Source organism: Nicotiana tabacum, chromosome 12 (assembly GCF_000715075.1).
Source record: "Nicotiana tabacum cultivar K326 chromosome 12, ASM71507v2, whole genome shotgun sequence".
Lineage (NCBI taxonomy): Eukaryota > Viridiplantae > Streptophyta > Magnoliopsida > Solanales > Solanaceae > Nicotiana > Nicotiana tabacum.
Window position 1 is genome coordinate 85,688,766 of NC_134091.1, and position 12,604 is coordinate 85,701,369.

At 36.6% G+C, this 12,604-nt stretch overlaps 1 long non-coding RNA gene across 1 annotated transcript; it reads left to right on the forward strand.

The window, feature by feature from the left end:
- Window positions 1-8,334: 8,334 nt before the first annotated feature.
- Window positions 8,335-11,475, forward strand: LOC107759122 (uncharacterized). The gene is made up of 2 exons (XR_012697400.1): window positions 8,335-8,698; window positions 11,272-11,475. It is a non-coding gene; the product is annotated as an uncharacterized LOC107759122 (long non-coding RNA).
- The last annotated feature ends 1,129 nt before the right edge of the window (window positions 11,476-12,604 follow it).

Genomic DNA, 12,604 nt, shown 5'->3' on the forward strand with positions numbered 1-12,604 from the left:
CAGCCATTTCTTTGGGTTTTGACTGATATACCATGACAAGGCATATCCTGTAAGACTTCGCATAAATAATTGCATGCAAATTTGCTTATTTTTACCCACACCTATGAGCTTGTCGCAATAAGTTCTCAAGTGTGCTTTGGGATCACCGGTGCCATCAAACATCTCGAACTTTGTAGGTTTGTAACCCTCAGGCAGTTCGACATTAGGTTGAATACACAAATCTTCATAGTTCAGGCCTTCAATACCTTTTCCTCCTTCAATACTCTAGACCCTTCTAGATAACTTCTCTAATTTCTCGTACATGTTCTTAATGAGCAGGTCCTTCAAATGAGTTCAGATGTATACAGGGTTTGTTGCGGTGTGAATGCTAGGGTTTCTACATATATGAGATTGCTTTGGTGGGTGCGAGGGACTTGGGTGTATGAATGATCATTGATGGATGCTTGGGGTGGATCATGGGTAGGTTGTGGTGCATTTTGAGGAGAGGGGTAGGTGGCGGTTTGTGGATATTGAGTTGCGTTATGGTGTGGTTGTTGTTGAACTTGTAGTGGTGGAGGGTTTAAGTTTTGTAGAAGTATGGGGTTGTGGTACTCTTGAGTGGTAGGGGGATTTTGTGGAGCTTGAGTTTGTGGATTTTGAGGTTGTGGATTCCGGGGTTGTGGCGGATTTAGAGTAGTGGTATTTTGGTGATTGATATCAGAGATGATTAGGGTGAGGGACAGGTTGGCAAGGTTACAGACCTACTCTAACTCACCTTGCAATTCTAGAATCTTTTGTTCCAAATGCAAAACCAGCTCATTCTGCCATGGTGTGCTTCTCCCATCGGATGTTTCTACATTTTTAGCCATAGGAGCCTTGTCTTTCCCATTTCCACTTAAGTTGTACATTTTCCCTTTATCTTTTCCTTTCCTGCTTCTAGGAGGTGGAGGAAGCTGAGGGCCTCTAGATCTTGTATGGTATGTTGATGTTGCCAGAGTGCACGAACCAACCTTTAGGAATGGGAATAATCAAAAGAAAGAAAAACAAAAGTTAGCCAAGTGAGTAAGGCAAAAACGAAAAGAGCATTGCAATATTTAAACAGATAGCACATAAATCATTGAATAACTCGCGTCCTAATTTGGGGACCTCGTTGTGCCCGAGATAGGCCTAAGCGACAAGTAAACTTGGAGAAATTTGTGCCAACTTTGTATCATCCCATTAGCACAAAATAAATCAAATCATTTTATTACTGAAACAAAATAAGGAAATAGAATCACCAGTGGCTTAAGGCCTTATTACATCAATTCTAAAATGAAATCTAATGCTAAAACTAATTTTGAAGTCTCATTGAATAATGTAAATTTCCTATTCTACTTGGTCCCGCATGGCCCTTCTCTACGTCTTGACTTCTTTGCTCCTTCGATCATTTTCCCGAGGTCGCGCATGTCAATCAACAAGTAGGCCATAGCCAGTTTTACGCCTTTACCATATCCCATACCCTGGCAGTCCCAGAGTTTCTTCCTTATTTTCCCCTCTAACTCCATCAGTCCTTGCTCCAAATATTCCAACATTTCCGTCGCTTTGTTTGCTATATCTCTCCATTCTCTTATAGCTTCCATGTTTATCTTGTGTTGCTCCATGTGCTTGTGTTCGGATTTGAAGATCCTCTTGCACAATATTTTGTATTTCACTTGAGCTTCAGCCTCTTCATCTATGATCCTTCCCTTTAGCTTGATACCCAGTTTGACATCCCCGATTATGTCATCTTCCAGCCACGAAAGGTAGTAGTTCATGTGTCCAGCATGATACCTATCGGTCTCTATGGTCTCTTCTTCCAATGTTTTCTGATTCCACAATTGTCGGGCTTCGAACTTGAAAGGTATGACGTCCTCCTTAAAATCTGCCTTGTATTGTGTCATGTTAGATACTTGTGGTATAACCTTCTTTCTTTCAGCTTGCTTCATTACTCTTATTTGAGCATAAGGGTAAATTCCTTGCAACCCTATCAACACAAGATGATTAGCCTTCTTGAATTGGATTATGAACTCCTTAATTGGAAACCACCCGAACATCCGCTGTACCTATTCCTCGGTCAAATTGCTGAAGAGGTGTGCCCATACTTTAGTATCTATGGGCCTTGCGAATCTTTCAAGAGCAAATGTCATCTTTTTTGGGTGGTGGCTAGCAATATAGTCCTACATCATACTACAAAGAAACTCCTATTAGAAATCGCCTCTTTGAAGGTGCTATATTAACCATATTTGCAACAGAAGATTGCTCCCCTCAAAGTAACCTGCCCCGTGCTTGCATCAGTCCAGAGCTCGGAGAATTTCTGCCAATATCATGGTGACAATAGTATAGGTTTATCCCTCGATTCCATCCATCATAGTTTTGGCTACCATGTCGAGTATGAATTTTTCCTCCTTGCATCGGGAAGATCAGCAGTCCCAATAAATACACAATGAAAACATAAACCCTACGATGAATCCACCCAATGAAAATATGTTACACCCCATGTTTTCCTACGTAAGAGTACGTCGTAAGACAATTGATGTAAGATCAGAAATGAGATCATTTTTGAAAGTACATAAGGTAAGTTAATCATGTTACCTTGGAGGTTACAAATCGTTAAGATCATAGATAACAAGTACCAAGAGGGTTGAAAGACTTAGAAGCTAAACAAACTGAAGAAAATAAGTTTTGTCGAAAGTCGACAAGTTGGGAATATTATAGCATGTACTCTTGGGATACGAATAGGGTGCTTAACATGATAAGGAGGTTATTTTATGAGTTATTTTAGTCGTATGATAGTCGTATGTTATGTTTGGAAGTCAAGCAAGTTGTGGAACAAAAGTTGGCAAAGGTCATCACAAGTTACATTCATAAATGTGCTGAAAATTAGGTCAAATGTAGCAGAGCTTTTCTCCTAATATACTTGGAATTACAGGATGATCCACATATAAAATTGAATATCTACGAGTGTAGTTTCTAACTCATTAAACCGTTCATCGATACGACATCGGAGTAGAGAGATATTTGCAGTTTTGTGAGACTGCGCAGACTGCATAGGTGACAAGTAGGTGTGTCACTAAAGCTTTTTGAGCAATATATTTTGTGTGTTATATGAGGTATTTTAGGATATATTATATACCAAATTTAAGTTCTTGGAATTTAGTTTCTAAAGCTCTTAACCGTTTGTTCATTCGACATCCGGATAAAAATATATAAGCGTCGGAAGAAGGGCCAATGCTAGGGTGCCAACCTAGCACCTCTTTGACTTTTCAAAAGTTGATATATATAGGTTTTAAATCGTCTTTCTCTTCATTTTTCATAGAAAACGACCATAGAACCCCCATAAACTTACCCTTTAAGCTCTCTTCTAGGGTTTCAAAGAAGATTTACATCCCGGGTACGAAATTAAGAAGCGATAACATTAGAACGATCCCTACGACGTAAGTATCGCTATATCGTCTCTCTTTTTCTTTGTAGTTTGAGTTTTGGAAGATACTTAATAGTTAAGAAAACGTCTACATTCCGTATTTAAGCTTTTAAATATCAAGTAAGGCTGATAAATTCATTTCCTAATAGTTAGAACTCACGGGACGGTGATCGAAAGCCGTGAGTTCGATTTATTTCACTTTTAGTGGACTGTTTTGTAGTCCACTCATGTTGGCCTATTGTGCTGCTGATTTATGGAGTTTGGAAGGATGAAGGGCGTGGAGAAATGCCACATGTGGTAGGGTAGTAGTCTGGTCGCTTGTCGTTGCAATTTCAGGCTAATTAATAACTTGTTGATTGGGTGTGTTATGGTATATTTGGGGTTTTTGTTGTATTGAAGATCCCGAATTGTAGTTGTATTATTTTTTGAGTTTCTGATTGTATTGTGTTTGTATCTAGCTATAGTAGGCTTGAGGGAGCAGTAAAATCAGGGGAAATGCTGCCCGTTTTATTTTAGAATCGAGTTATCGTTTGAGATACGTGATATACTAGCGCCATCTAAGTTGTACATGTATTTCTTTGTTATAGGGTTGGCGCACTAGTTGTCGTAAGCTTGTTATTGAGTTGCATTGATGACTTGAGGTATGTTAACTCTATCCCTTCTTTACTTTTGGCATGATCCATATGATACAACGAAATGAGCAAACACACAACTTTCACAAATGACTTTATTCTTAGAAGTACTAGGGGTGCCTATGTTCATGATTCCCCATGTGTCCTATTATTATATCGTCTGTTCATGGGTCTCAGAAAATACGTAGGTTGATAAAGTTTATTTGATGATATTAACCGAAGGCATATTGATCTCATGATATTCTTAGAGATCTTATTGACTTACTTCATTATGCATTGCATTCATTTATACATGTATATTGACCCATGAACAGATTGCGTTATATACGCATATAGTATATATATATGGGGTATGGGGAAAGGTTATGACGTTATATACGCACCACCACCTGATCTGCTGATATACGTTGATGATTTTGCCCACAGAGTCCAAGATGATATGATGGGATGCCCTCAGAGGCTTGATGATGTTACATACGCATATATCTATGCATGATATGACATTTATACGCATATTCATGACATTATAAATGTTTCATGATTCACAGAGCTATTCAGACTTACAGGTTGAGTTCTTTATTCCATGTTTCTTTCATGTCTTTATATACAGCTTTCATGCCATACATACTCAGTACTTTATTTGTACTGACGTCCCTTTTTCCTGGGGACACTGCGATTCATGCCCGCAGGTCCCGATAGACAGGTTGAGAGTTCTCCTAGTAGGCTATCAGCTCAGCGGAAGGTGTTGGGGCACTCCACTTGCTCCGGAGTTGCCTATTTGGTCAGTATGATTTGGACATGTATTGATTGGTATGGCGGATCCCTGTCCCGACCTTTATGACGTTTATGTACTCTTAGAGGCTTGTAGACAGATGTCATGTTAATGGATATTTGTATGGCCTTGTCGGCCTATGTTTTGAGTGTACAAATGATCATGTCGGCCTTATAGGCCCGTATGTCACATGTATAAGTTTCTATATCATATTGGGTCGTCCTATGTCTATTATTCCCTTATGTTTTATTTCGGTTGTCTCATGACGGCCCTTATGGCCCACTTACCCATGATGGTATGATAAGAAAGATATGTTACATTGGTACTCGGTTGTGTAAGACACCAGGTGCCCATCGCGGCCCTACGGTTTGGGTCGTGATAAAATAGTGGCCAATTATTCATGGAATAACTGATACGATTTACTGTGTCCATATCGTTCGTACAGAAAATCAAAAGAAATGTAAGACTTCTTCAGATAACTCGGTTTTTCATTTTTCTTGATCCCAAACATTTTCGGAAAACTATGGGGTGTACTGTTTTCAGGTACCAGTAGACTGGGACTATCCCAACGGATTCTAGAAAAACCTCCAATTTCTTCCAAGAGTGGGGTCATCTCCATGTTTTTGAAGAGAAATACAACCCTCTTCTCGTCTCAGAACATGGTAGTAGCCTCAATCAGCTCTCTGCATGGCTGAATGTCAATCAAGGATGGCAAGTTGCCTAATATCCTTCTCACATGATTCCTATCACATTGAGGGAGGTCGTTCCACCAATCGTTCAACTTGGATGGAATGCTCTGGACCATACCGAACCTAGGAATGTCATGCTTTATTTTCTGCATTAGAATAAAGAGTTAGCCCTACCCTCACCCGATTTGATTAATTAAGCGATAATAGTCAAATGTTGGCACATTTTCTCTAAGTAATGCACATAATATCAATGTATTCCTCGGGATTGTAGAGATTCCTTTGGACTTTGGACAAGGTATATCTGAACGGATTTAATTCGCCACGGGTATTTGATCCGTCCTAGGCTTAACATGATGCATGCAAAGTTTTGATCAGAGTAGGCTTCTAAGTGTCTAACCAGTACTCTCAAGCAAACAACTTGAGAGGAAAAGGCACGGGATCTTCGTCTGCACTACTGATTGACTAGTCTACCGCTAATAAGCCTTTCTAGTTTTAAAAAGGCATTTTCGGAAAGCGTGGATACTCATCAAACGCTGCTATGTTGATAATAGGTACGAATGGAATATGATGTTGAAAGCATGCTTATGAAAAAGCGGTAACATATAGCCAAGTAATTTACATGGTAAAAAAACATATAAGGACGGTATTTGGTAATGTGGTAAAGAAGTAAGGGAGAAAAATAAAGAAAAAAAAATAGTCAGCCCGGTTATCAAATAATTATAAAATTCGAGAAACATGATGGAACAGTAAAACATATAAAGGAGAAGGGAAAGTGAATTTCACGGTATACCAATTTGGCGCAAATAAAGGGACAGGGAAAAGGAAGTACATGAATAAAGCAACTTAATAATCCCACACAAGCAAAAGTTCATTATGGTAAGAGCCTAAGTATTCCAGCATAGTTGCCATGCTGTCGCACCCCATTTGCTCGCAAAACTGGATTTCGACATGTTACAACTCTTTTAAAGGGTATTAAAAGAGAAGAATCGTCACCTAACGATTTTACGGTGTGTTAGGGAACATATTTGCATGTAACTCTGGTTAAGACTAGTCTTCACTACCAAAGATCAGGTAAGGTCTCAAATTACCTCGAAAAGAAGGTGTTAGACACTCTTTGAGGTCCACAACTGTGCTTCCCGGCCGAATTTTAAAACTATGTGGAAATATTAGTTTATTAACTTAGTTATCCTAGGTGGACATACGAATTGCTTAATTATTAAGCTAGCTTAATAAATAGGTGACTAGATAGATACAAATTATTCTAGGTGGAGCAGAAAGATCAAATATAGTTCAACTACTAATAATTGACTAATTAGAAGAAGTAATACAGAGATAATACAAAGATAATAATTTGGAATGGAACAAGAGAATACTTCATCAATTGACTAATAATAATTGATAAAACCTTTTGGTTACAAAGATTTTCAACCTGAGGACTACTTGAAAAAATATTCTTAATAATACTAATCACCAAGACTAGATATACACGGATAAATAGACATAGAGGGGGGGGGGGGGAGGAGGGAGTCCTAATATTTTTAGCATAAAGGATCATCCCGTGCAATATAAATAATACTTCGTAGTCTTAAGTGCAATGGTTGCTCGTACTATCCAGCGAGCACATACTATCATCTCCAGCTACCTGATTACTATCTTTAAGTTGTTTGCCTAAAGCGCACAAAGTCTATTCCAAGTCGTACCATATATGTGCCTACCCATCCCATGCCTATTATCTAGGAGGTATTAGACAACTTTAAGGGTGGTTCTAGACTCATCCTAGGGCTGCTAAAAATTAAAAACTAGGCGCAGAATAGTTTAAGCAAGTAGGAGTTCAAAGAAGCACAATTAGCATAAAGGGGCTCAAGTTTACCTCCACAGGTTTTGACGACCAATTTTGACCCTCCCTTTTATAAATTTAATTATTTATGCTTATTAATTGACAATGGATGTGATAAAATATTTGTAATCAATAATACTTATTTTTCCTAAAATATAATAGGTAATAATAGTTAATATTGAAAAACAAAATTAATAGTTAATATTGTTGAATTAATAGCAATTTAGTATTAAATTTATAAATGTTATTACCCTTACTATTTTGAACTATTAAAATAACTCTTATGTCTTAATAAAAAAGTTTTACAATTAATTTAATGAATTAGTCCTTAATTTATAATTATATTGTCTTGTTTACGTTAATTAGCAAATATTAGTTTCATAATTCAATAAATAAAGTATTTTATAAATAAATAATTAGTTACAGTAATTTATAATGTATTTGATTAAAATATTTTATCTTATTTAATTAGAATTAATTTAGTTCAATTAAGTTAATTTTAAAGGGGTTAAAAAGTTCAAAAGGCTATAATTGCAATTAATCAACTAAACTCAAAGTGGCTATGGCTTAAATTCTATTTCAGATGTTCTTGGCCCAAACACACGAGCCCAAACCCCTGACCTGGTCCAAACCAACCTCCTCTATCCTATGTTGGCGATCTGTGTCACCCAATCTGAACCAATTAACAAATGCCACATCACCCATCTTCAATACTGACAAAAGAAGCACAAATGAATTTGGATCATTGATCCAACGTATCAACGGTCCATAATTAATCTCCATTTTTCTTTTATTTTGAATCCCTTTTCAGATCTAATTCCAACCATTGGATCACAAAGATCCAACGACCGTCCATTTTTCTCATAATAAAACTTTATTTAACTCTTATATGCTGAAATATTAGGGCCGTTGATCAAACAATCCAACGGTCCAGATTCAGTCGTGCACTTTATACCAACCAAACACCCCTAAATCCTCATTCATTCCCAACCTTACCCGACATCCTCTCTTTCCCAAATCTCTCTCATTTCTCTCACTATCCGACCCTGCCAGTCACAAATCATTGCACAATTCGCGCAAGGTCACAAATTCAAACCCCAAATCACTCAATTTGTCCCCTACATCCACAAATCCTGTCGATACTTCCATTTTCATTACCAAAATCCAAAAGCCCTAATTTGAACACTAGACCTAAATAGTTCTACTGAGAACAGTCTGTTCTCCCATCGTTTTTTCAAATCCATGGCATGCATGACCGTGTCTTTGACTTCATTATCATTATTTGACCTCTGGACATTTGGGCTTTGTACGATGGGTCTTCGCCTTCAACGGCCATCTCCTCGTGCCCAGGTAAATACGTGTTACTTTTTCCCTTTGTTCTTCACTAATTTCACCTCTATTGATGTCATCATCCGACTATCGTCACCTTCCACTACCGATTTAAAATCTAATCGGAACCCTAAGGCTTAATGCCACTATAAACGAGGCATTCAATGTCCTCACCTAACACACATCTAATACAATCAGAAACACAAAAGAAAGAAAAGAAAAGGATTAAAATTTGAGGTTTTCTCGCTAGTCCAATAATACTCTTTTTTTTGTGTTTCCTTTCTCTTTCACTTTTTGATGTGAGTTCAACTGCTGTTGGTCTTGAGTTTGGATCCTTAAACGGATGTTGAATTACCTCTACTTGGTTTGCTGCTCTATAGAAGGTTAGTACATACTGACCCCTTTTTACTTTGAATTAACCGTTTAGTTCTGTGATTTCCTAGTTGATTCTCTAATTGTTTGTGCTAGATATTAAACTGTATTTATCATGACTTGTCTTAAATATACTATTTTCACTATTGAATAAGGGATTTCTTGATCAAGATATGTTGTATTGTTATCAAACCTATGCTGTCGAATTCTATTCTTATCATATGATTAATAAAAAATGCCTCTATGTTAAATGATGCTCTTGTGGTCAAGCCTCTATGACTATTTAAAGTAATCTCCATGTTGTTTTTGTGTATAACTGGCCTCTGTTAGTAAAGTAACACTCGTATAAGCTTTATCATGTTAGCTGAGCCAGTTGAATCATATTCTTGAACTTTTCTTTGTGTTTCTGTATCCAGATCAACTTGATCCTCCTACTTGTGATATTGTACTGTTCTTATAAATATTTTTCCTGAAGCCTATGTATTTTACCTGATAACTAGCTGATAAGTTTGTAGTTGATAACTTGCCTATTCTGCATATTCAATGATCCATATATGGCTATTATTCTTTTATCCTATTAAAGCTTCATTGATCTAGATCCTATGCTGATGATGTTATATGTATTCTTTTCTGCTAACCTAGTAGTTGTGATAAAATTAGGCTTCTAAAATCTTTCTTGAGAACACTGTTAATACTTGCCAACACTAAGCCATTTGATATTTGTAATGTTTTGCTGTTCTGATTTAGTTCTTACCTCTCATATTAACTTGTTAGACTCTAAATAGCAGCCTGCTTATGTCATTGTAATAGCTCTATGTGCCCTCTGTGATGACTTAAAACCATGTAATGAACCTTGTTAATGTACGAAGGAACTTGCATTCATGACTAAACATAACTTGATTAGGATAAAACTCTACAGTGAGTACTGAAACTTGCCATCTGGTGACTGTTTGAGTTGTATGAGACTTCTGTTGTTATGTTATAAACTTATTGTACCTGAATGCACACCTGCCATTATTAATTTGGTTAAGTTCACAGACTATCACCTGACTTTAATTTGAAGGATTATATGTTTGCACCTATGTGTCACAATTCTGATCTTACCGTGGTAATACACTGGTCTGAGTTTATGATTATTGTTTGTCAAAAGGCATGTCTCTAATGCTTAGGATGATCTGTTATCATGACTCTCACAGCTAGGCTTAGCCATGACTTCGCACTATCCTGATCCCTATATGTCTGTCAAGTTAACTTGTATCCAACCATGTGTAGAGCTTTGTTGAGATACTATGCTAGTGAACCTATTTACATGCCCAACTGTTAGCTCAGTATGACCTGTTTGCCTTGATAAGTTAACGGGAATGTCACTCACCAGCTAAGCTTACTCTTAACTATACTGAAGCAAAATTGCATATGCACTGTTCTTATACTCTGAACCTACATAAAAGAACTCTGAGCATCAAACCTACAGCGAAGATAGTAAAATACGTACTTGAACTCATCCTTTCATAGTGCTGGACAATTACTATTTCTTAGCCGAAAGACATGAGTAATGAAGTATGCCTATTGCTTGCATTTTTGTTATCTTGTGTGATTATGTCCCAATAGTGACTCATGCCTACTGTAGTGTCCTGTTCTTATACTCTATGCTTGATATGAGGTTCTCTAAAGTCAATATTGTGCCCTTGGTTGTTTTCTATGCTTTGATAATGAATTACAATATTCCATTGGTTCACAGCTGCTGAATATTTGTGTGTTTGAACCTTTACAGAATTTACAATGACTTCCACATCTACTGTTTATGTCTTGGCAGTATGAAATTGCTCTGTTGATTCTTTATTTGTGTTTAAGCCTTTGAGAAAGAATATAAGTAAGTGGTTAATGGTATTTGGGTGTGAAACCTAGTTGTGAATAAGGCACCCTTCCCTGACACAATCACTGCTCGGGGTCCATAAGACACTCGTGAACTCTGAAGTGCGAGGGGTTCACAAGAGTATTTTATCCATAAACAAAGATTTAACCAAAGACTTTAATTACTAACTCCTATTAATACTCATAGGATTAACATAAATAACATCTGTCCCATCGCATTCTTTAGTTCTTTTTCTTTTTTGTCTTAATCTCTATCTTATTTTATTTTTATATTTGATATATACTAAATTGTCTCTTATTTCTTTCTGTACATGCCTCGAATTGGGCTCACAACCCAATTGCAAATACAGCCTGCTCCTTCTCCATGCATTGTGGGTCTGCTACCTTGATTCAAATCCTGCTTGGCCTAGCTAGCTTATCAGCCTAACAGTCAAAGAGTCCACCTTCTTCCTTCCTTTACCTTTAATGATATTCATCGATGTTTGCTACTTTACATGTAAATATATCTCTGAATGACTAACTTTTCTATTGGATAAATTTTGATATTTTGATTATCTAGGAACATAGGCAAACCCCAACTAGTAGGTAAAAGCTAAAGTAAGAATCCTGCTCGCCTTAGTTTATTTTGATCGCTAATTTGAAGCTTAATCTTTTTAGTAAAATAAAAGTTTTATCTTGTTGTACTAACAATTTTCAATGAGTTCTTGACTTCGACAGATTCAAAAGCAAAACGGACCCTCTTGAAAATCAAAACTTCGAAAATAATTGCTAAGGTATTTTCAAGAAGAAAAACCAAACACAACCAATGCTTATAAATTAACGGTCCTCAACGAGTTTCAAATACAAGATTTCTGTTGAAATTGTAAGGTATACCCATCCCAATTTGAGGTATATCTTCAAATACTTCTCTTATTCTATTAAGTTTTAAAAACCACATTTTCCAAAACACAACTTTTCTTCAAACAAAAGATTTCTTACAAGATTTTTTCTCGAAAATAAAGCATATCTAGTTTCCAACTTAATAAATGTACATATATATTTTAAAGGGCGATTTCTTTTCAAGATTATAAAACTCAAGAACTTGAACTTATTTTCAAAGTACATATACATACCTTTTCTTTAATAGTGAACTTTTAGGATATTTTCACGGTCTTTAAAAATATTACTAAGCAGAATATAGACATTCTTTCTTCGGACCTAGACTAAGACTAAAGGGCTACCTCAGGTAGATTTTAAAGGGTGCCTAACATCTTTCCCTTGGAATAACTAGAACCCTTACCCGAATCTCAGCAGTTAGCAGGCCGTTAGGATAATGATCTTATAAACTCATAGGTACCCTAATATACCTTAAAATATTAGGTGGCGACTCTCTTTAATCAACTTCAGATGAACCATTAGTTGTATTTTGTTTTGACTAGTGCAAAATAGGGTGCAACACTTAGATTCTGACCTTAACAGATTTAGGCTAGACTTGAACTTTGAGGATGTTTGTTATATTCTACTTTAATCATGCTTAACCTGCAGATACATGTTTACTTGCTTTATTTTACTTTCTTATTCTTTTCAACATGCTGCACATGCTTACATGTTTACTTACATTTACCGCTTTACCACAATTATCTGTTACTGCTTTCTACACTGTCATCACGTCTCTCCAATTGAGTCTTTGCCGTATACAATCAC